Source organism: Podarcis pityusensis, assembly GCF_964106645.2.
Source record: "Podarcis pityusensis genome assembly, chromosome: 9".
NCBI lineage: Eukaryota > Metazoa > Chordata > Lepidosauria > Squamata > Lacertidae > Podarcis > Podarcis pityusensis.
In genome coordinates, this window is record NC_138034.1 from 30,343,676 (window position 1) to 30,366,620 (window position 22,945).

At 40.9% G+C, this 22,945-nt stretch overlaps 1 long non-coding RNA gene across 2 annotated transcripts; it reads right to left on the reverse strand.

The window, feature by feature from the left end:
• Nucleotides 1–609: 609 nt before the first annotated feature.
• LOC308486011 lies at nt 610–10,315 on the reverse strand. Of its 2 annotated transcripts, none has more exons than XR_013990897.1 (5): nt 10,290–10,315; nt 8,342–8,465; nt 6,652–6,773; nt 4,716–4,785; nt 610–769 (listed from the first exon to the last, which is right to left on the reverse strand). It is a non-coding gene; the product is annotated as an uncharacterized lncRNA (long non-coding RNA). The 2 variants fall into 2 exon arrangements; XR_013990898.1 differs by lacking the exon at nt 6,652–6,773 and adding an exon at nt 5,170–5,275 and having other exon boundaries at nt 10,169–10,311.
• Nucleotides 10,316–22,945: the final 12,630 nt, after the last annotated feature.

The following is a 22,945-nucleotide window of genomic DNA, read 5'->3' on the forward strand; positions in this document are numbered from 1 at the left end:
TTTTATTCCATCAAGACTTCATAGAGTTTCCTTCATGGTATGTTTTTATGCTGCTGCTATCTTTAAGTAGTTCTTAACAACATTTCTGTGATTTACTGACACCAATTGTTTTATGATTGTGTGTTTTCACATCTGCTGTGAGCCAGCGTGAACATTTCATTTCATAGAAAGGTGGAATATAAGGATAGAGAAAGGAAAGATTGAGAGAATTCAAATCAGCACCATATTCAAGGATGTGTTCCTACAGAGATGTATGCATTCCTCTCAAATCAACCAGTTATTGAATGTTTCTTTTGGAGAAAAAAGGAGAATTGGAAGCTGCCTTTTCCTGACTCCACTCGTCCATCTAGCTCAGGATTGCCCACTCTGACTGGTAACACTTTTCCAGGGTATCAAGCAAGAGTTTCTCCCAATCCTACTTGGAAACACATCAGGGATTGAACTTGGGACCACTGCATGCAAGATAGATGCTTTGTCACCGAGTTCCACTGCTTTCTCAAGACATTTAATATTAAATCAATAAAACACAAGTTTAATATTAAATCAATAAAACACAAGTCAAAATTTCAATTTATTGTTAAAAATATATTACTTTAAAAAACGAGCTGCTGGAATTATGCATGGGATATTATGTAAGGAATACTAGTCCTCTCCACTTCCCTTTCAACAGTAGATCCGATTCTGAGAAAAGCAAATGATCAGTTTGTGTATGGAGATGCCACCAAATTTCAGATAAGATGGAATGTGGTGGTAGATTGTCAGATCAACCCTGGAGAATGAGAAACCAAATTTACCACATTAGGGCTAACACAAGAGACCTATACATAGTTTTGAGTGGAGGTACATTGATGTGAGTCAATTATATCATCCAATACAACAAGGGCAGAAGCTCTTGGTAATTCCAGGCTCTGACTATAGTTCTGGAATTATTTATACACTCAACTTGGAAGTTTATCTGGAAATTCAGGAAATGAAATTCTCATCAAATTCATTTGTGCAGAACCACATTGTTCCATTCATTCCAATAGGTGTCCCAACTTGTGAATTGCCTTGGCTTCATTGTAAACAAAGATAATCTATTTAATTTTCATTTAGACACATCTTTGGCTTTAAGGCTTCTTGTACTTGGCCTGACCTTATCAAATGACCTACCTTCCTCCTTTCCAGTAACTTGAGGGTATTCATTGCCCGCAGGCATTGTCTCAGCTCTACACGGGGCTAAGCTGTGGCAGATCTGGCTTTCTTTCAGCATTTTAATAGTATCTATTGCAAAACCTTGCGTTTTTCTTTTATATAGCTAGAGGGCCTGTCAGGCTGATGAGTGTTTGCTACATTTTAGGCTCTTAACTAGATTTCTCTTGCATGTTTTACCATTTACCTCTGCTGCTAACTTCTCTTAGGTTCATATAATGTGTCCCTTTAGGGGATCTCAAGTGCTCTATTTTAATGGCTTGAGTCCAATGAGCAGAACCCATGTGGATTTATAAATTATAGTACAACTATAAAATACCATAAATGGCTGAGCAGGACTAATCCTTTGTGGTCAGGTGGGAACACTTCTGCTCTTGTTCCTGCAGTAAGAGGTTATTGCTAGAGGGTGTTTTTTAAAAAAGGAAAGTCCACACTAAAAACACTTAAATAAGATATAAGAAGAAGAAGAGAGTTTGGATTTGATATCCCGCTTTATCACTACCCGAAGGAGTCTCAAAGCGGCTAACATTCTCCTTTCCATTCCTCCCCCGCAACAAACACTCTGTGAGGTGAGTGGGGCTGAGAGACTTCAAAGAAGTGTGACTGGCCCAAGGTCACCCAGCAGCTGCATGTGGACGAGCAGAGATGCGAACCTGGTTCACCAGATTACGAGTCTACCGCTCTTAACCACTACACCACACTATAAATTTATATGGACATTTCAACAACTTTAAACCCATAGAATCAGAGTTTTAAGAACTCCCCTTCATGTTTATATCAAGTGAAAGGGGACTCTGGGCACTGAAGGTGCTGGAGATGATGGGAGATGATGGGTTTGGAATACCTTCTAGTGACAACGTGTCAGCCAGCTGCTACTCCAGCTCTGTCTGCTCCTCCTCTCCCATTATTTCCCAAATTCCCCCCTCATTTGCCTCTGAGCTGTGACCTCCCGCAAACCACTGTTGTAAATCTTTACTGTCTTCGTCTTCCTCCTCCCTGGAAGGGTTAGGATGGGGAGGAGGTCTCCACCACTCCTCCTCTAACCAGCCCCTGACAGTCCCATATATTGTGTGGCTTTCCTGGCTCTGTTCCAAATATCCATGTTTTGCATGCAGGTGTCTGGTGTTGAGAACCTTATGTGCACCATTCTGTTCCGTAAACCTGACCTCCAGATATGGATAATTCCAGATTGCCCAGAGATCAACAGTACATGCATTTGGGCTGAATGGAATTGGGCTGATTTGTACCCAATTTGTGCCCAGAGTGGGGATTTGTGCCCATTTGTGCCCACAGAGTGGATCGGGTTGTCCCCAATTGATCTGTAGTGATTTGTAGTTCCAAACAGTCTCTCAGAAAGCCAGAGAGACAGTCTCCAAAATGTTGCGATAATTAACTACAACACTGTATAAGAAGAAAACCAGAATGTGGAGAGGAGAGGAGCTAAAGGAGGCGTAGAATGATCTCACTCCACCCAACATTTTCAAATTGTGGTGTTTGCAGGGGTGAAGTCTTAAACGGCTTTTTAAACGCTGTCTCTTAGCAAGTGTTTGGTGGAATTGGCTGCCATTTGTTCAACTTCTCTTTGTTTTCTATCCTTTCCCAACCAATCCCAGTTTCATTCACATTTTTATTTATTTTTAACAAAATGTATTTATCTTAGCATTCACCCACCTCCAATTGTTGCTCTATCAAGCAGTATATAAATTTTATGAAATAAATGAAAACAAATACTTTAAAAGGGAGGGGGCTGCCTTAGCTATACTAGAATATAGCCTCTCACAATAATGCTTTGTTTGGGGCTTTAGAATTGTTTTAAAATACAGTATTTCTCTTCCATTTACCCCTTTTTTCTATCTTAATGTGTGGAAATTTGGAAGTTTATTTCCTAATTGATTTGTTGTCCCAATTCGATACAGTGGTACCTCGGGTTACATACGCTTCAGGTTACAGACGCTTCAGGTTACAGACTCTGCTAACCCAGAAATAGTACCTCGGGTTAAGAACTTTGCTTCAGGTTGAGAACAGAAATTGCGCAGCAGCGGTGCAGCAGCGGCGGGAGGCCCCATTAGCTAAAGTGGTACCTCAGGTTAAGAACAGTTTCAGGTTAAGAACGGACCTCCTGAACAAATTAAGTTCTTAACCCGAGGTACCACTGTATATATTCCAGGATTCAGTAGTTCCAGTGTACTTCCCCTAAATCACTGGGTTGCTGAGAATGGCTTTGGCAAATTTTGCTCCATATGAGATCTAAATAATTTTAACTAAAGCAAACAAAGCAAAATAACCTCCATATGGTTGACCCTGAGCTCATTCAAGGAAGCAAGGAACACAAATGTGAGAAATAAATGATCTCTAGTGATGCACAACTCAGTTTATAATGAGCAAGTGAGTAGCAATGTAATGTGTATGACCTTTTTCTAGGGGGAACTATCTGCTGAATATTCTATATGAGAGCTCAAAAACAGCTGCTCTCCATGTTGTGTCAGCAATGCAAGAATAGCTCAATGTGTTTCAATGGTGAGGAAGTCCTTCCATTAGTACACATTGCACACTTCTGCTCCCTTTGTAAGTGTCTTGTCTGTGAGCCCTTTGATGATGGGGGTGATTTTGCTATCTTCCCCACTGCTGCCACTCTAAACGATGGAAATATTATTTGATGTCCTAGCACAATTCCAAGATTCATTCTCAAATTACATGTAGTGGTTACTTTCAACACCATCCTTGGTGGCTTCTGCATGGTGACAAAAATATATATAAAAGAGGAATTGTTATTAATCAAGTTGGATACCCGTAGCACTCTCCAACATTTCACCAATGAAAATATGGGATTAATAGGAACATAATCCAGACTAAAAAGGAAATGATCATCTGCACCTGATTACAAACAGCCAAAGCAAATGAGGCAAGCCAGAGATTACCATGCACATCAAATAGCCATTTTGTACATACAAGATGTTCTGAAGGCACCCACAATTTGGTTCAATTTGGTTCTTTTGCAGGGGGATGGACTGGATAACCCTTGGGATCCCTTATTTCCATTTAGTTCATTTTATATCTTCAGAGGATCCCAACTGGGTCATGGCCCCAGCACTCCTGGGGAGTGCCTGATAGATGCCATGCTCTCAAAATATTGCTCTGTCATGAACCAATGACCCATAGAACACCATCTGTCTGCCTCCTACACACCCACCCATCTTTATCCATTAGAAACAGGGCTCAATCATTTCAAATCTGCATCAGTTCTTTCAAAATGGCAGCTTGTCTCTCATAATCCCTGGTCAGGGGATGTGGTGGCAGCAGCAGCAAGGTCTTCCTCTTTTCTTTCTTTCCCATATTACTTCCTCATCTTCCTTCACTTTCACAGAACACTCTATCCTTTTCTTCTCCCATGATTCCCTCTTTGCAACCTCCCAGGGAAACAATCTTAAAAGTCATAGTCAAACTTGCAAGGCTTAATTAGAAAGGAAAATTGAATATACAGAGAATGATCTGAATTATGCTCCCATAATCTGATTTCTTCTTACCTTATATAATATTTCTGCTTTGTTTTCTTCTGCAGTTTAATATTCTGGTATTGCTTGGGTCAGACTGACACTTAGGAGTAAACAAAGTGAAAATATAATGAGTCCTGAGAGGCAGTGAGGGCTGCTGTTGCTGCGGTTCTCTTCATGTACTCCCCCAAACCAGTTAGTTATTTAAAATAAAAACACAAAGGCTGCTGTGCATGCTCTCTCTCTCTTTCACACACACACACACACACACACACACACACACACAAACTTACTTTCTACTCTTTTTCATGTCCATGTACTTTCTCACAAAAAAGTAACATTCCATTTTTAAAAAATGATTTGGCATGCCTAGAAGTACATGTTCCCACATACCATGGCTATCAGATCCTGTAACACTTTTAGCACTTGCTGCAAGGAGAAATGGACTTTACACAACAACATTATACAAAGGGGAGGGGGGACATACCTTTGGGGTTTTGTTTAGGAACAAGAAAATCCATGGATGATTCATAAGATCTCCTTGGCCTCATTTTTTTCCCTTGGCAATCTCTACTATCTTTGTTTTCCTCTACCTATTTTTCCCAACAAAAAAAGTATGAGAACAGAATGTTTTGAGAAAGCATCCTGCTCTTTACCTCTCTAACCCCTGAAGCTGAAGGAGAGAATAGAAAGCAAAAAAGAAATGTAACGTTGTGCCATTGTTGTTTCCTATCATTTTGTCTACTTCAGTGTATGTGCCTAACAACGCAATGCACAAAAGTGAAAAGAAAAGAGAAAAGAAAAGAAAAAGAAGCTTAATATTCCATTCAAGCACTTGTAGTGCATCTTGAAAGTACTCCAGAGCTAAAAAAGAAAAAGCATCAAGATTTCATCGTAAGAGGCTCCTTGTTTACAAAATTGCCAGGAACTTTCACGTTCCCAGACTTTATAGCTAAGAAGCACTCTTCATTGCTGTCATTTCTCTGGGTTGCTTCTTTGGGTCATGTTACAATGCACAGAACAATCATACAGCACAGTCCTATACATTGCAACTCAGAAGTTCAAAACTCAGTGCCTTGGGCTTCAGTCTTAAAACACACTTACTAGAAGAGCAGAGAGTAAGCAAAACTCCTTCCAAGTAAACATGCCAATGATTGTGCTATTGGGTTTTTAAAAAGCATATCTATTCCACCTTTCCAAAACCTTAATGTGGTCTAAAAATAATAATACCTGCATTGTAATTCTGCTAGTCTTGCAAGACCTCGCTCCTTGCTTGTCTGCTCCCTTCCACCTGACCTGCGAAGACCTTGACTGTCTCCAGCTACAAAGGCTACTTCTGCTGTCTAGGATATCTAGAGACAATCGGGGTGGGCTATTGATTGGAGTTTTTCCTGGGACAAGATTTACTTCAGGAAATGTAATATTTTTGCTGTTAATCTGAGTAATGTGATTGTCAGACCTTATTATGAATATTCAGTGGATTTGTTAGTGTCGACCGTATTATGAATATTCAGTGGATTGTTTAATTTCACTGTAACTTTGTTAGTGTGAGATATTTTCATTAGTTCATTGTTTATGTGACTACTTAAATTCCATTATATCTTGTAACTGTTACAGAATTGTGTTAAATGTTATGACATTGTGAGACCTCTTGGAACATGGTTTATTATGGAAAGGGAGCATGTAAATTGTTGGTGGTGAATATATATTGCAACAAAGGAACAAACTCATTCCCAGCTCCCCCACCTGCTACCTCCCAAAGCTTACCAAAAAGTTCCTAGCAGTTCTCAAAACTGTTTGGATTTCATACTGAATTTTGAAATGCCCTGGCAACAGTAGAGGTGGGTGAGTGAGCACATAAACATTAGCTGTTACCTTCTTAAAGTTCAACAATGCTGCAGTGGTATGACATTTGTGAATAGGCAAGAATGATCCAGAGATTTTGGACTTTACTTTAGGAGTTCATTACTTGCTTTTTGCTGTAATGGTTTTTATCCTCCAGTGCCCGCTCCAGTGCCTGAGTTGTAAAGATCCTGAACTTCTGCATGAAGGGCAATTATGGTGTTTCCTCCCTACATCTCTGGTCAGAAGCTTCATGAAAATAAACCAAAATGCTATGATCACTTTGACACAGCCTTAAATGTAAATGGACATGCCTCATCTTACCTCTCCCCACCGCCGCCCGCCAAATGCAGCCATGACGCCAAACCCTCATTGCTTGTTTACTAAAAGAGCCTGCTAAATATAATTTCGTACCGTTATGCATTGATTGCCACATTCTATTTCTAGAAGATTGCTGTACTAACCATGCCACATATCACTGTTTCCATCAAGCACTTAGGGATTTAGAAACTGCAAACTCTAAAGAGGTAGAATGTAAACATTCACCATCGCTGTCATTATAAAACTCCCAGTGCTGTTCACACTTGATGAATCACTTTTTGCAGATAAATACCGGGCATGTTTGCTGCTAGCTATGATGATTAAAAGTGTTGCTTTCTTCAGTTATACTCCCTCTGCAGAAACAGCGACAACACCCCAAAACAAAACTAGATCTTTCAAATACTCTATTAAGCAAGAATTCAAACACGTCTTATCTTTTCTTGGTGAGTTAATGAGGCACCATTTTGTTATGTCCACATAACAGATTCATATCATCTGAATCGACAACAATACCATGGTCAGATTTTAGGCAAGACCTTCATTCTATTTGCAGCTTTTCTTTATTAAATCTGACCTTTGGAGGTCCAGGTCTATCAAGTACCAAACAAGTGGTGCCAGGGCCCCATGAAAGCAATCTAGAGAGCCACCTTGTCAGATGCCATGCAGTCAGTACAGATGGGCAAACTCCCCTCAGCTCACCCTAAGAATCTTTGTTCCAAAAAAGATAAAGCTTTCTGAGTAAATGCTTTCTTAAAAACCACAATATTTAGAGACTTTCATAAGAAAGCTAAAAGAAACCCCACAAATAGATAAGGAACCACTTCGCTCTTCTGCCAGTACACAAATCCCTTCACAGTCCTGAAAGGAAAGAGTAACCTGCATGGGGATCACTTGTGAGACCTAGGAAAGTCCCTTCACCTGTCTCCTGTCTTAAAGGGAAATAAAGCTTTGTGCATTGTGAGGCTTTGTGCTGCTTCCTATCAGCAGCAAAACTATTTGCCCAGGGCATGGTTGTGGCCTCTGCTGCAGAGGAGGCCCCCACCCAGTGCTTCTGGGAAGCCCATCCAGATGGGCAGGGTATAAATAAATTATTATTACTCCTTTCCTCTGGCAGAAACTGGCACAGAGATGAATATGCACCATCCAGTGCAGGCTGGTCCATTAAGGTGAATGAGACACCGCCCACCAAACTTTGTTCTCAGCCAGCCCCACTTTCCTGCCTTCTTACTTAATAACAAATCCAGAGAGCTAAGATGCTTTTCAGTTTCTTCCTCCCCAGTCTCAGTGTTGCTTTTGTATACATCAACAGAGAGGAAGATGGGGAGGGGAACATACACACCAGTTCCCAGGGGCCAAGGCAATTGGGGGGGGGGCTGGTTCCTTGCAAGTCACATGCATCATTTCAGGATGTCACATCAGTCCCCCTCAATCAACTTGAGAAGACAGAATCTTGGGGGGGGGGGGGGAGACGGACAACTAGAATTAGTTGTTTTTACCTGTAATCTGTCAATCTGATACCAACAGGCACCAGTTTCCACAGACACCATCCTCATCTGCCGAAGCAACAACATGGTGAGGACAGGTAGAAATGCAGCCTTTGAGTTTATGGAAAGTACTTCCCTTAGAAAAGAAGACTTTGTTTAGGTGATGCTTGAGATAAAATGTTAATACAGAATAATTAATTTCCTCTTTCACAAAGAATCTTAATAAAGTTTTAAAGACAAGCAATAAGAAGCGAAAGAGAATTTCCCACAGAGAACATTTCATCTCTAGTGGCCTTTCAAAGGTTATTGGTAGCTTAGCTGTTCAAAATGCGCACAACTGCATAAATGGCAAAGTGAAATTGAGTCAGACAGGCAACAATAATATTTAGCAAATTATTGGTAATATGAACTGGTTTTATTTCGCCTGCTTGAGAAAATGGAACTGCTGATGCAAACATCATTCGCAAATTAAAAACTCAAAGGGGGAAATTAGTGATGAAATAAGTGTTCGATAAAATGTCTTGTGGAAAGAAGCAATTTACAGCGTATTATGGGCAGCTTCCCATATGACATTTCCCTTTCCCAGAAACCCCCACCCCCTACCCCATCCACACTAATTACACACCTGTATTGTGGCAATGTGCATATTTCTTAGCCAAAGGGGAAATGTTGCATGTTGCATGCAAAGATGCAAAGGCTTGGGACTTGGAAGTCACTCACATTCCTATTCCCTCTTGGATCTTTGTTTCTTGGGTTCGGGACTTCCATGCCCCATCTCCTGCCACACATCACCTTCATATCATTTACAGCTCCTCTCATGATGAGTTGGAAGGCAAAGATCTGATTATGCGGGGGACTAAGTCACACAGGGAGCCTGCAGCTGGACAAAAGATGCCCATTTGCCACACTTCAAAGTTTCACCCTCAAGTGACAGAGGGCTGTAGACTGGACGAAAGCTGGGCAGGGCTTTGAGACTTCCCTATATAAGTCTCAGGTTTATATAGCCAAATGTTTTATTTGTTATTATATAAAAATGATGTTATGCTGGTAAATATTTGTAAAAACCAATAAAAATAAGAAAGAAAGAAAGAAAGAAAGAAAGAAAGAAAGAAAGAAAGAAAGAAAGCTGGGCAGGGCAGGACTTCTCCTTGCTTCAGCCTTGAGCATCTCATGTCATCGGTTTATTTGTATGCTTCTCCACAAATTTGTGCCCAAAGTGGCTCACAACATATCAAATGAACAATAATAGGCCTGCTTTCTGAAGAAATTGCTGTCCTGCTCAGCAGAATGGAATTTGTTAAAATTTACTCTGTCCTTCAACCAAACATGGTTTCTAAAAGCTGCAAAAGGCAACAGGAATTGGAAACAACGAAAATGAAACAGAAAGGAGGGAGTAGTACTTACCACCAAAAGAACACAACAGACTTCCCCCAGCACCCAGGAAATAACAGCGGTGGTACCTAGGAATGTGTGATTCCATAACCAGAGCAAAACTGCGGAAAACACTCTTAACTCCTGTAAGCATGTTTCTAACCTCCAAAGAGAGGGCATCGACTCCAGTAAAACTATAGGCTGCGTTCTTATGTATGCTAAGTAAGCCACAAGTCCTATGCACACTTGCATAGAAATCTATATTTAATTAACTTCCCATTAAACATGGGAAACTACATATGTTGGCCATTTGTTTGGAATGTCAAGTTAATACACAATGTTCAAGGAAAACATTGTAAGTTTTAACCAGGTGGTGGAGGAGATATCTTTATAAGCGGACTTCAGTTCTTTTTGAGACATGGTTAGATTCCACTTATGATAAAGGCACAGCTTGGATTTATAACCTACCATAAAATTATACTAGAGACTAAATGGATATTCATTACCACATGACACTCAGTAATTTATTATGGAATCTTGAAGAATATGTTTGGATTTCCAGGCCATCCACCATCAACATCATACATACATGTCATTGTGATGCCACAAGCTCTTTCTGTATCTTGAAATAAAGAAGGATTCTGTGAAATTACAGACACTTGGTGGTAACCACAGACTACATTCTTAGGAACTTGATGGTGTTGTGACATCAGTGTTAAAGAGCACTGGGGGAGGGGACTTTAAGAGCAGAGAAGCAGCAGGAGGGGGGGAGGGAAAATTCTTAACTCTTATTTCAGGGGCTGCTCTTTTGCTTAAAATTGTTCTCCCACTGTTTTTTCCTTTCCATGAGATATCAGTTGCACATCTGCAGGGCAAATGAGGACCAGTACAGAAGCTGGTTTGTTCCTTAGGGAAATGCTTTATGACTGCCTTCTGTTAATTTCCTTTATTGCTAATTTAAAAGAGTAATGTCAAAGTAGATGTTTCCCATTCTCTAGCTCAAACTATTCATTTCAATCAGTGATTAAGAGGGATTTAATTTCAGATGTTTCATTAATCCATTCAGAGTAGAATGGTTTGATTTGATTATTTTTTTTAATCTACAAGGATTACATTGTAACAATCCATGGGGATAGAGTGAAAGCATTCACTGTTACACTGCAGAGTAGTCATGTGCAGTGTGTTAAAAGTGACCATTAAGTTCATGAAGCAAGGTAGGGTTTTCCCATGTAGCCAGTCAAGGAACATTCCTAATTCACTTCTATTGTGAGGAAAGGGTTCTCATATGCACTGAGCATCCCCCAGCATTGTAGCAACCACTCAGAGCTCAATGAACAGTACAATGGAGACCTGTATGTGCAGTGGACCCAATGACTAGTCTGCAGGGGGAAATGTTATGAAAACTACTGTGAATCAAATGATGATATTCAACTAAGTTGTACACAGAGCAGACCCACTGAAATTCATACACTAAGTAAAACTTGGTTGAATACCACCCAAAGTGTCTTATTTGTTGTGTTGTTATCTTCTCTGACAGGATACACATCAACTTCTGGACAAATACAGTTGTGAAACATGACTTCTATAGCTGATCTCTAACATTATTATAATTCTGCTCTAGTGAATTCAAGGAGTCTGGCTTCTCATCAAATCAGACACTGAAATAAAAACAGGTATACACAAAGGGGAATATTCATCTGTCAGTATTTTGAAGAAACCCTTTGGTCATATGTCAACAAGTAGTTTAAGTTTCATCCTGTGCTCTCATATTTCAAAGCTTCCTCATCTTGTTGAACTATAAGAATATCCTTCAGCCATCTTAACTGTAATTGCAGGAAAGAGGAGCCAGTTAATTGATTGCCTTTAAACAATTAGTACATTCCTATGTTTTTTTATTCCTGTTACAACTTACATTAATTATTGAAATATTAAAGATGGCATGCCATAATCAAATGTTAATTTTAGCACCTGCGGAGATTGACATTTTAAATGAAATTGAAGGGCAGGGAGAATTTGCTCAAAAACAATCTGATCACAACTACAGACATCAAATTTACAGTTCCATAATTTTAAGCTAAGATTTGGGACTAGTGTTTCTTTCTTGTTGGTCCTATGGGAGAGAGGTTAAAAATAATAAAGCTTTCTTCAGCTATGTTTGAAGTAAGAGGAAGAACAAGCAAATAGTAGGTCCTCTGAATGGAGAAGATGAAGAACTGCTATTGCTGACAAAAGGCAGAACTGCTCAACACCTACTTTGCCTCTGTCTTCACCCAAAAGGAAACCTGTGTCCAACCTAGTGATAACAGAATAAATGATGCAAAGAGGGAGCTGAAGCCCAAGACGGGAAAAGAGGAACACCTTGCTGGTAAGTTGATTGTCTTAGAGCAGGTATAGAGAACCTCCAGTTCCTTGCAATCTGGGATTGGTTCCATTCAGGAGGCCCCAATGAGAGTTCCCTAGCAAAACCACTCCCTGCTGAATTCAAGTCCCATTGGAATCAGTTCCACTCAGAAGCTCTGATAAAAGACAGCGTAACTGAAGCAAGCATGAGGCATACTGGCAAGTCACTTTTCCTTTGTATTGACTCTGCTGCACATTCTTCAATCAAGCAGAGGTTCTATGACAGGAAAGTGCAGGAAAGTACATTTTATCATCATATATCTGTTAGGACTTTCAGGTATTTCACTGGCCACTTTTGGCAGCTGCTGGGATCCACAAGGAACCTACCTATATTTTCACGAGCAAAGTAACATGTCAGCCTGAAGGATATTTTGGGCTCCAGTAAGAGGTTTCTTCATTATCCATTTACAATTTCTCTCTGCACAATGTTGCACATTTGCTATAAAACTTTAAACTTGCAAATACATGAAAAACTGATGAGCTTTTCCCATCTTTTCTTTCCACCTTAGTTTGTGGCAATGTAAAAAGAAAAAAAGCCATTTAGGTCAACATACTGTATCCTAGATATTGTGCAATACTTTGAGCATTAAGACAGCAAAAAAATCAATATGGTTTATACTGCAAGAAATCAAAAAGGGGCAATATCTTTCCAAGAATAGAATTCTCTGATGGACAAATTTTCCTTGCAGCTGCCCATCTGTTTGTGTAAAAGCCCATTATTTTTAGTTGTTCAGAAATGATAAAAGCCACCTCTGTATTTTTCCGCTGGCTGTATGTCTTCCTCTTGTCCAAAGACTCAACTTACAGACTGGCATTGCTAGCTAACCATCCAGGGATTGTAGAGTAAGGGGTCTAATTTGAATGAACATCCTGAGATTCTAAATGACATAATGCTCTCACAGACATATACATTCAAAGTTTCACAGAACACTCTGTTGTAAATCACTTCATAAAAAATTCAAATAACGGAGTGATAGATTTCTTCCTGATAATAATAATAATAGGAAAATTAGTTGAGTCTTGGCTAAGCAGCTAAATGTTCTTTAAGTTGATAGAGCTGGAAGTTTTTCTACTAGTGCCTAGGAGTCACTTCTCTCTATGGGGATGTTGACAAGTTGGAACATTTCAGAGGAGGGAAATTGAGATGATCAAGAGTCTAGAAACCAAGCTTTATGAGGAATGGTGAATGAAGCTAGGTGTGTTTAGCCTGGAAAAGAGGAGACTGAGAGGAGATACGATAGCCATCTTCAAATATCTCAAGGACTGTCACATGGAAGAGGGAAGAAGCTTGTTTTCTCCTGCTCTGGAGGGTAGAACTCGAACCAATGGTTACAAGAAAGGAGATTCCAACTAAACATCAGGAAGAACTTTCTAGTGGTAAGAGATGTTTGACAATGGAACAGTCCCCCTTGGGAGGTTGTGGACTCTCCTTCATTGGAGATTTTAAAGCAGAGTTTGGATGGCCATCTGTCATGGATGCTTTAGCTGAGATTCCTGCGTTGCAGGGAGTTGGAAGGGGGTTCCTTCCAACTTTACAATTCTGTGATTCTATTGCAACCCCACATGGCTGGGGCTGTGTCTGATTATGAAAACTACAAGAGCAGGGCTGATTGCATGAGGCCTTTCCACAGAATTAGCACCCTGTTTCCCAGTGGTGTGCTGATTCTGTGAGAGAGACACAAGGAATCTGTCCTACCCCCATAGTTATTCATACCTCCCAACTGTCCCGTTTTAAGTAGGACATCCTGGCTTCTGTTTGTATCCCAGAATGTCCCATTTTTTGGTTCAGAGCTCTGGCACGAGTTCTTGTGACAGAGCACTGGACCAAAAGACACCTGCTCTGCTCATCAGCAGGGTTGCCCCAGAGTGCCTTCCATATCCTTCTGACTCACAGCAGAGCCCTAAGCATCACTGATAGATGAGTTGAATGGGCTCTGGAGGCTCTAGGGTTCTGGAGCTGGAGCTGGAGCTGGAGCTGGAGCTGGAGCTGGAGCTGAAGCCCTCTTCGCCTCCATAAGCTAGGTTTGAAATGTGGTCATAACCTGACATCACAATGGTGCCAGGTGACTTGTTTTCACCCATGTGCTGCAATGGTGCTTTGAAGTCCCAATTATCAATCAATTGCAGGTTTTCAAAGCAATGCAGGGCTCCCTGCAAGGACTGACAACCAGCTGATTGTTGGTGCTTCCAGAGAGCCTTGTGCAGCACTTTGAAGCCCTGCAACCAGCTGAAAGTCAGGGTTTCAAAGCTTTCTTGACCCTGCTATGACTTTACCTTCCCTACACCTGAATATAGAATAAAGGATAAAGTTATTCCTACTCAGAGTGACTAAAGGCCACATAGGATGTCAGAGCTCCCCACAGCTGATATCATATATGATCCCAGGTGTGGGGTAAGTGGGTGTGGCTTGACCAGAATTGTGTCACAGACCAAATGAGAAGGCCTGCAAGTCAGATGTTCTCCACTTCTGCTGTAATCAAAGTTCAAAGGGGAAGAGCAATGCTTTGCATACAGAGAGTCCCAAGGTCAACCCATGGGAATCTCTAAGAAGGGATGGATAATGACTCCTGTCTGAAACCCTATAAAGCTGCTACTGGTGGTCACCATAGCTGACACTTATCTAAGTGGTACAATGGTCTGACTTAGTATATGGCAACTTTCTGCTGTAAAAAAAGGCAAAAAATTATGTCATTCATGCAAGCAGGCTGTCGCATAGGAAAAGATGGACTAATCTTGTAAACATTAAAAAGTGTGCACTATACATTTTTATCAAAGACTTACTGCATTTCAAATGCTAATAATATCAGCAGAGAAAAGGGATTTTGCAGATTTTAAGTACCAAGTTAAAGCAAAGCAGCTGGTAGGCTTTTTGTTTTATTTTTTTAAAAAAATACCCCAAGGCAATATATTAAGCTTTTAAGAATAGTGGGCTCTGTCTTGTCTTGGCATATAGAGGTAATTGGGCAAATATTTGTAGAGAAAAGGCATTAACAGTGTCAAAAATGATGACATTCTGAAATACAGAAAAGAAAGCTAAGCTGCATAGCTCAGAACAGCGGCAAGCTCACTTAATATGTTGTGCTGATGGTGGTCACTTCCAATTATGCTGATGAGCTAAATAAAAGCTAAATTTAAACAAATACATTCATGGTGTGCCCTTTGCTGTGTGCTCTCATAGGCTGATGTGATTTACAACTTCAGTACTTATCTGAGAACAGAATACATAGATCCAGTTGTACATTATGACCCTTGAGCTTTTGTTACACAATTAATTACTAGTTCATTGAAAACAATAAAGATAAGACCATCCCCAGTTGTTTTTTATTTTGAAGTTTAAGTTAAGGCCTAGTGCAAACAGTAGATTGAGTGGTTTGTGGTTTTGACTCAGACTTTGTTTTATTGCCTATAACAGTCAAAAGCTCATTACAGTCATGTAGAATTAACTCCTCATGGAAGACACTGTAGTAATTCCATTACATTTGAAACTTACTCCCCCCCCCCCAAAAAAAAACACCTTTCAATTATTTTTCTGGCAAGAGAACTGTGAACCTTCTTTCCCTGGGTGCGCTTTGCATACAAAGGGCTCATGTTCTGTTGACTTTCAGTGGCATGATATTCTTGTAGCACCACCTCATAGCACACATTGCAAAACAAGAGCTTCCAGAACCTTTACTCTCAGGGCAAAGAGATGAGTTTTGCAGTTCATTAATAGTAGAAGTGGTGCCTTGTGCAGTCTGTGGAATAGACTAGACTAGAAACAGCCAAAACAGCTGGTTGCCATGAAACCCATCAAGCAAAGGCTTTGGCATGGCACTTAACTTTATTACTACTACAAGATGTCATCTGGTGTTTTAAGTCTTTAAAGGATACAGGTCTATGAATCTCTTCACGTGATATTCCTAGAAAAAGGAGCAGAAGTTAGACAAAACCATTCTATATTTTTCAGTATGCTCTTTGCTCTTTTCTTCAGGGAATTGCCTGCATCGCAAACTCATATTCTACCCCCACCTCACCTGCTAGGTTACAGAGTTTATGTTTCTGATCTGAAGACGAAAGGATGATGCAGGCCCATATCCATAATATTGTGGACATCCCCTTGTTTCTATTCCTCTCCATCCACAGTCTATGTGTCTTTCCATTTTGGGTATTCTCTCCAGCCTAAACAGTTCTTGTATGACCATTTCCACTGAGGCAGGCACATAGTGATCACCTGGCAGGTGCATCACCAGTGCCAGGGCTGGGCCCCTAAGGAGCCTGGGCATTGGCAGGAAGCTAGACCCTCAGGCAGAGAATAAATGAAGTGTTGCTACGTCTCTTGTCAGCCCAGTGGGTTGGAGAAGATCCAGCTGATTACTAAGGGAGTTAATGAGAAGTAAAGGTGCACAGAGCAAGACTGGTGAGGGGTGTGGTCTCGGCAGACAGAGAGGCCTTGGGCCTGAGGTTCCCCACCCTTGCTCTACCTCAAGAAGGCCCTCCATGAGAATCCATACTTTGTTAATCGTTGAAAAGTCTAATTTTAAAAGGTAAATAAAATCTTTCTTTTTTAAACCCAGTCTGATAATCTTCTGCAGGGTACTCCCATTTGGACACAGACCTTCAGATATTCACTTCAGTGGGGAGCACTGTTCCAGCCCCACATAATGTGTGGGAAGCTGGTCTTCCGTTGAAATGAAGGGACAGTCCAAACATTCATCAGCATATGGTCATTGGAGCAACATGGTGTTGGGTTCTGCATCAGATTTAATTTCAGAATCTCCTCCAGGAAACAAGTGAGCACTATGGACTAAATAAGGCAGGGAAAAGCTAATTGTGACAGCTGGCCCATATGCAGCCATTTCAATACATTTTCTTCTACAGCTCTCGCTTTATGTAAGAAATGCTCTTTCCTAATATATACCACTAGCTAGAAAATCACGATGCCACATTAGTAAAGCTTGCTTCAGTTTTTCTTGGGCCTGTTCCTCTGCTACCAACATATAATAGACTTTCAGTGACAATGAACTCTGCCACAGGCTGGCTGCCACTCTCCCACCTGGGACTCCTGCTGTGCTTGCATGGTGGTATTAAAAGGTTAAGCACTAATCAGCACTGCAAACAACTCCTTTGTGCTGGACTGGTACCATTCTCTGAGGATTTGGTGCAATACAAAAGCCTAGATTAAACGACACATTCTACTGTGCATCTGCTTTCTCTGAAACTTCTGCTTTCAACGCAAATGCAAGCTGAGTGTTGATGGCTCTTGCATACCAGTTAGAAAAGACAAAGCAGATGAGAGATTATCTGCAGATTTCTTGAATACACAGCACAAGATAGCTATTCTTCCTATAATCCATTTTTCAATAATATGCTTTCCTGTACAATGCTCATGTATATAGTGCTGTCATCATATGTAGCATTCTGTAAAGTTCCTTAAGCAAGTGGCAGCTTACGGCCAGAGCACCATGTCCCTAAATGACCCTGTAACCTACATTTTGACTGTGCGGGAGGCAACAGAGGGAGAGACAAAAGGAGATTGAAAGAACACGGACAAATGCAGTTACTTGTATTTATTGATTTATTTGTTATATACCACTTCATATTTCAACAGAATCGTTTAGTGATTTACAAATCCCCCTCAAAATAAGAAATTCAAATTCCACATTCAACACCAAATACTACCACTACTATTACTACTACTACTAATGGCTTCACATTTCATGTATCAATGTACAGAAGTAAAATAAAAATCCATATACTAAACATCACAACACATCAAAATGCAACATCACTACAATGTATCATCATAAAAATGTCATAAATATTGCAAAATCGTTCACCTACACATTCACACTACACAAAATCTACACAATCCACATACACAGTCATTCAACAATCTCCTTACACCCACCATATCACTCCATCCATTAAGTTCTCACTTTGATAAAGCACTCAAACATTCAACTAACAGGAAAATAAGTCCACTAAATAAATACAAAAAGTCCAATAGCAGCATACAAACCCCCGGACCCACACTAATTTCCTCCACATCTCTCACTTGAGGCAGTACAAATACCTTCTCCGCTCATCTCACCTAGGGAGATGAAGTCCTTCCCCACAAGCAGCGTCTCATCCTATGGCCATAACCTACATGGCTCTTGGTTTCAAAAGAAAGTTTAGAAAGTAACAATAGTCTCAAAATTGCATCAGCACAGATGAATGCTTTCAGCCCATAAGAATTCATAGCTCAGTGAATGCGTACCACACAGCAGAATCATGACCTTCCTGCTTATCAACCACAAATGATGTCCTCATGGTCTTGTGGATAAATGATGCATACATGGAGCTGCAATCAAGCAAGGATTTCCTCCTTAGCTTTCACCAGACATTTGCAGAGCTTTACCTGACATTAGCTTTACCTGGCACTGAGGGACGCAGGTGGTGCTGTGGGTTAAACCACAGAGCCTAGGACTTGTCGATCAGAAGGTCAGCAGTTCGAATCCCCGCGATGGGGTGAGCTCCCGTTGCTCGGTCTCTGCTCCTGCCAACCTAGCAGTTCGAAAGCACATCAAAGTGCAAGTAGATAAATAGGTACCGCTCTGGCGGGAAGGTAAACGGCATTTCCTTGCGCTGCTCTGGTTCGCCAGAAGCGGCTTAGTCATGCTGGCCACATGACCTGGAAGCTTTACGCTGGCTCCCTCGGCCAATAAAGTGAGATGAACGCCGCAACCCCAGAGTCGGCCACGACTGGACCTAATGGTCAGGGGTCCCTTTACCTTTACCTTTTTACCTGGCATTGAAGAAGGGAGAAGCCTTTTCTCCCATGTAAAGTTGTGTGTTCACAAAAGCCACTGCATGGATGCTGGAGGGCTAACGGAGTCAAAACCATCCTTTGATACATTTTGAAAACCAGCACCCTGAGCAGAGATTGCGTATACTGCAGTAAATGCACACAAGACTTTTCTCATAACTGAATGTAGTTTGGTTTCAAGGAGAAAGAAACCAAAAGGAAAGCCTTTTATTTCCATTTTTAAAATAAAATACTTGTTCACAACTTCTTTTGCACTCATTGCCCACTCCAACCAGGAGGCTTAGAGGGGCTTGGGAAAAGCTGTCAACAGACTAGACTTTATGCTTAGCCTTTACACCTTCTATCACGAAGCTAAGTAAATCACTTGATCCATCATCTTAAAAATAAAGGAAACTGTTCTATGCCAGATTATCACCATTGTCATCCCTATCGTCATAGTAAATTACTACGCACACAGTAATTTACATGAGAAAGGGCACCAACTGGATTCCTTTTCTCATCTAAAGGTAAAGTGACTTTAGCAAATTAAGGGAGCTTCACACATTAAGCTTAGATCAAAACTATCATGTGATAAGAGATAAAATAATAGTGTTCCATGCATGCACTGGAGCATTTAATCAGCTCCCTTCTGACAACAGCATTTGTTCTTCCCAGTCGCAAACATAGGATGCTTAGCCTCCAAAAGGATACAATTGCCTCATTACCTGCATGCCTAATGGCCTAACTGCACATGACAGGGCCAAAGCATATGGGAGCTGGATTAACCCTTCTCTTCCACAGTCCTTTAAAAACGAAAGGAAGAAATCCCAAAGCTGATATGAGTCCTAGAAAGGAAAGTTCAATTGCTAGTATCTGCTACAGGATTGTATTTTGTGGGACTGTAATGCATATGGTCAACCCTCTGCCAGCACAACATGATGTTGATAACTTAATAGTAACACAGGAAACTATCTTATACTGAGTCAGACAGTTGCCTCATCTAATTCATTCTTGTCTGTACTGGCTGGCAGCAGCTCTCAAAGAGTTTCCTTCAGGAATCTTTCACAACCCTCCCTGGAGATGCCAGGGACTGACTTTGGGATTTTCTGCATCTTCTCACCCACAGGCCTTTTCTCCTAATGTCCTGCTTGGCCCTCAGATGAACTTTGCATAGTCTTTCAAGATCTCTGGATTGCGGCAAATTGTGGACCACAGAAAAGGTGTTATGGAACTACTTTATTAGGTTTAGTTTGAGATTAAGCAAATAAGATTGTTTTTCATGTTAATCATAGACCTCTTTGAGCTAGAATCACAGACTTGTAGAGTTGGAAAGGACCACAAGCATTATCTCATACAACCCTCTGTGATGACAGGAATCTTTTTGCCCAATGTGAGGCTTGAATCCACAACCCTGAGATAAAGAGTCTCATGCTTTACCGACGACTGAACTTAAAAATTTGTACAGTGGTACCTTGGTTCTCAAACTTTATCCATTCCAGGAATCCGTTTGACTCCCGAAACAGTTCAAAAACCAAGGCACGGCTTCCAATTGGCTGCAGGAGCTTTCTGCACTCAATGAGAAGCTGCAGAAGCCGTGTCCGACATTCAGCTTCTGAAAAACGTTCACAAACTGGAACACTCACTTCTGGGTTTGCGGCATTCGGGAGCTGATTTGTTCGGGAGCCAAGCTGTTTGAGTACCAAGATACCACTGTACTGACTCTCCAATGATGTTTAATTGCTGTCTTGAGCTGCATAAGGAAAAAATATTTAAGCACAATAGCATAATTTCTTGAAAGTGGGGTTATTTTCAGTGTATTATACCTGGTTAAATATACTGTAACCCATTCTGACTTCATACCCTGTAAGTATATTTATAGGAATGGTTGGGCCCACTGAAGTCCAGTCCATTCCACTTCTGCATGGGGATGGGACTATGTCCATTTCGTCCAATTTCTCTGTGGATTTTTCAGGGAAAATCCTTTAAAATGTGAGGGCTGCAGCACTGCCTCTGTCCCTCTAAATGATATATCTTTTTCTTTTAAATTTTTGGAAAAGACATATTCCTGGAGTGTCTAGCCTCTAAGGCTCCATGCACTTTGAATGCAGTACAGCACAGATAGCCAATATGGTGCCCTCCAGCTGTTGTGCTTTCATGAGCCCAGCCATCATGGCCAGTGGTTAGAAATGATGAGAATTGTAGTCCAACATCTGGAGGGCCCAACATTGACTAGCCTTGCAATACACCCCTTTGAGTGACTGTAATTGATGACCTTCCATTTCTCATGATCCATCTGGATTGAATCAGTTGGAGCTGAGTTTAAGAGATTCCCACCCACCCCCATTGCTACTTCTTTAAGTTCTATCATCAAGGTAAACATTTTCAGCGGTGTTTTTATTATAGATCTTTAAGATATGTATTTCTCTCTTATGTAGCTTGCACACTAAAATACAGGCACTGTCCATTTTCCTCCTCAGTCTAAATCCTGTTAGCCAAACTCAGTAATTATAAGAGACTTCTACAGCTAACAGTATATCAACATTTTGTTCTCCCTCCCTCTTAGATAGTATAATTGTTGCACTCTTGCTTATGCAAGAGTGCATGAACTCCTTGGGATGAACTGACTCATTTCTAATACAGAAGTAGCTTACAGTACCATGGCTAATGCAGCTATGCTATATGAAGGTTTCTTCCCTCAAGGCTAGCAGATGAATTTTGTGTTCTGATATACATTGGCATTTACTCTATAGGGAAGCACTGTTTAGGAAGCATGAAAGGCAAGATAAAATAAAATAAAATCTCAGTTTGTTCACCCATTACAGATAAGAAATTGTAAAGGGCATTGTTACCAGAATTTATTTCAGACACTTATGCCCAATTTACCTTTTTGTATTAATAATAGTTTATATTTCTATGGCAATGCATGTGCGTATTTAAGTACTGGAACAAGAAATTTTCTGTGCGTTAACATTTTGGTTTTAACGTAGTTCTGTTTGTTTCTGTTCATAGCAACTGTGTTATGTGTCAGCCCTGGTGTGGATGGATTTCATAACGCTCCATGGAAACAGAGGGGGTGGAGCTTGTTTTACAATCTGGATAGACTTTGGCTCCCAGTCCTTAATTTTTATAGGAAAGCTTTTCTATAGAAGAATGGGCTTCAGCCACAGGCTAGCTGTTAACAATGCAGAAAAAAACACCAGCAGAAAACAGAAAGGAAGATGGGTGATGGGTAAATCACCATATATACTAATAGTGGATGCAGCTACCAGGATCCTAGCCAAAACAGGGCAATTGACAAGCAAGATGAAGGCCTTTTGGGAGAACCCTAATACTTACAAACAAAAGATCTGGAAGGGAGGCCTAAGGATGTCAACCCCGAACCAAACTGCATAGTGTGTGCTGAGAGTGTTCAATAGACATAGAAAGCTGAGTATTTGCTGGAGGAATGAAAAAATGTGGGAGAAGAATGGAATGGAGCGTCGTGGAAGAGGCCATGACTGGCTGATTAGAATCCTAAACAGGAGCACTCCACACTGTAACATTTTGTGGCAGGTCACCCTTGCACAGACTCATTGGGAGTGGTCACTGTGGTGGTTCTGCAGTGGCACCCTCTTGACATCATCACTGCCACTTACTGAGGTGGGGACAGCTCAGGACAGATCACTGGCAAGGTAAGGGCTATGTGGTTACATCAGTGGGAGTGCCTGTGCATTGGTAAGCAGCGATCATACTGGTGTCAATAGCACCACTCCACACTGACAGCTCCTGGTACTAATGGGAAGTGTAGGCCTTAAGCTTCATAGGATGGCCAGACGGAGAGAAAGGAATCAGAGCTCTTTAGTCAGCTATTAGTTCAGGAAGCAAAGGGTGGATAATTCCATTGCCAGCTAAACAGGGGAAATAGAAATGATTTGCAGCCTGCCATAATCTGACTGCAGCAATGGATATGTTGGGGTGGTGGCACAGGGTGCTGAAGAGGTGACACTTACTGTGATAATTTCATTCTCATTTACCATGTCTGAAAATTGACTCATGTACAGCAGAGCAGTCTATAATCTTAAGCATGTCATTATAATTCA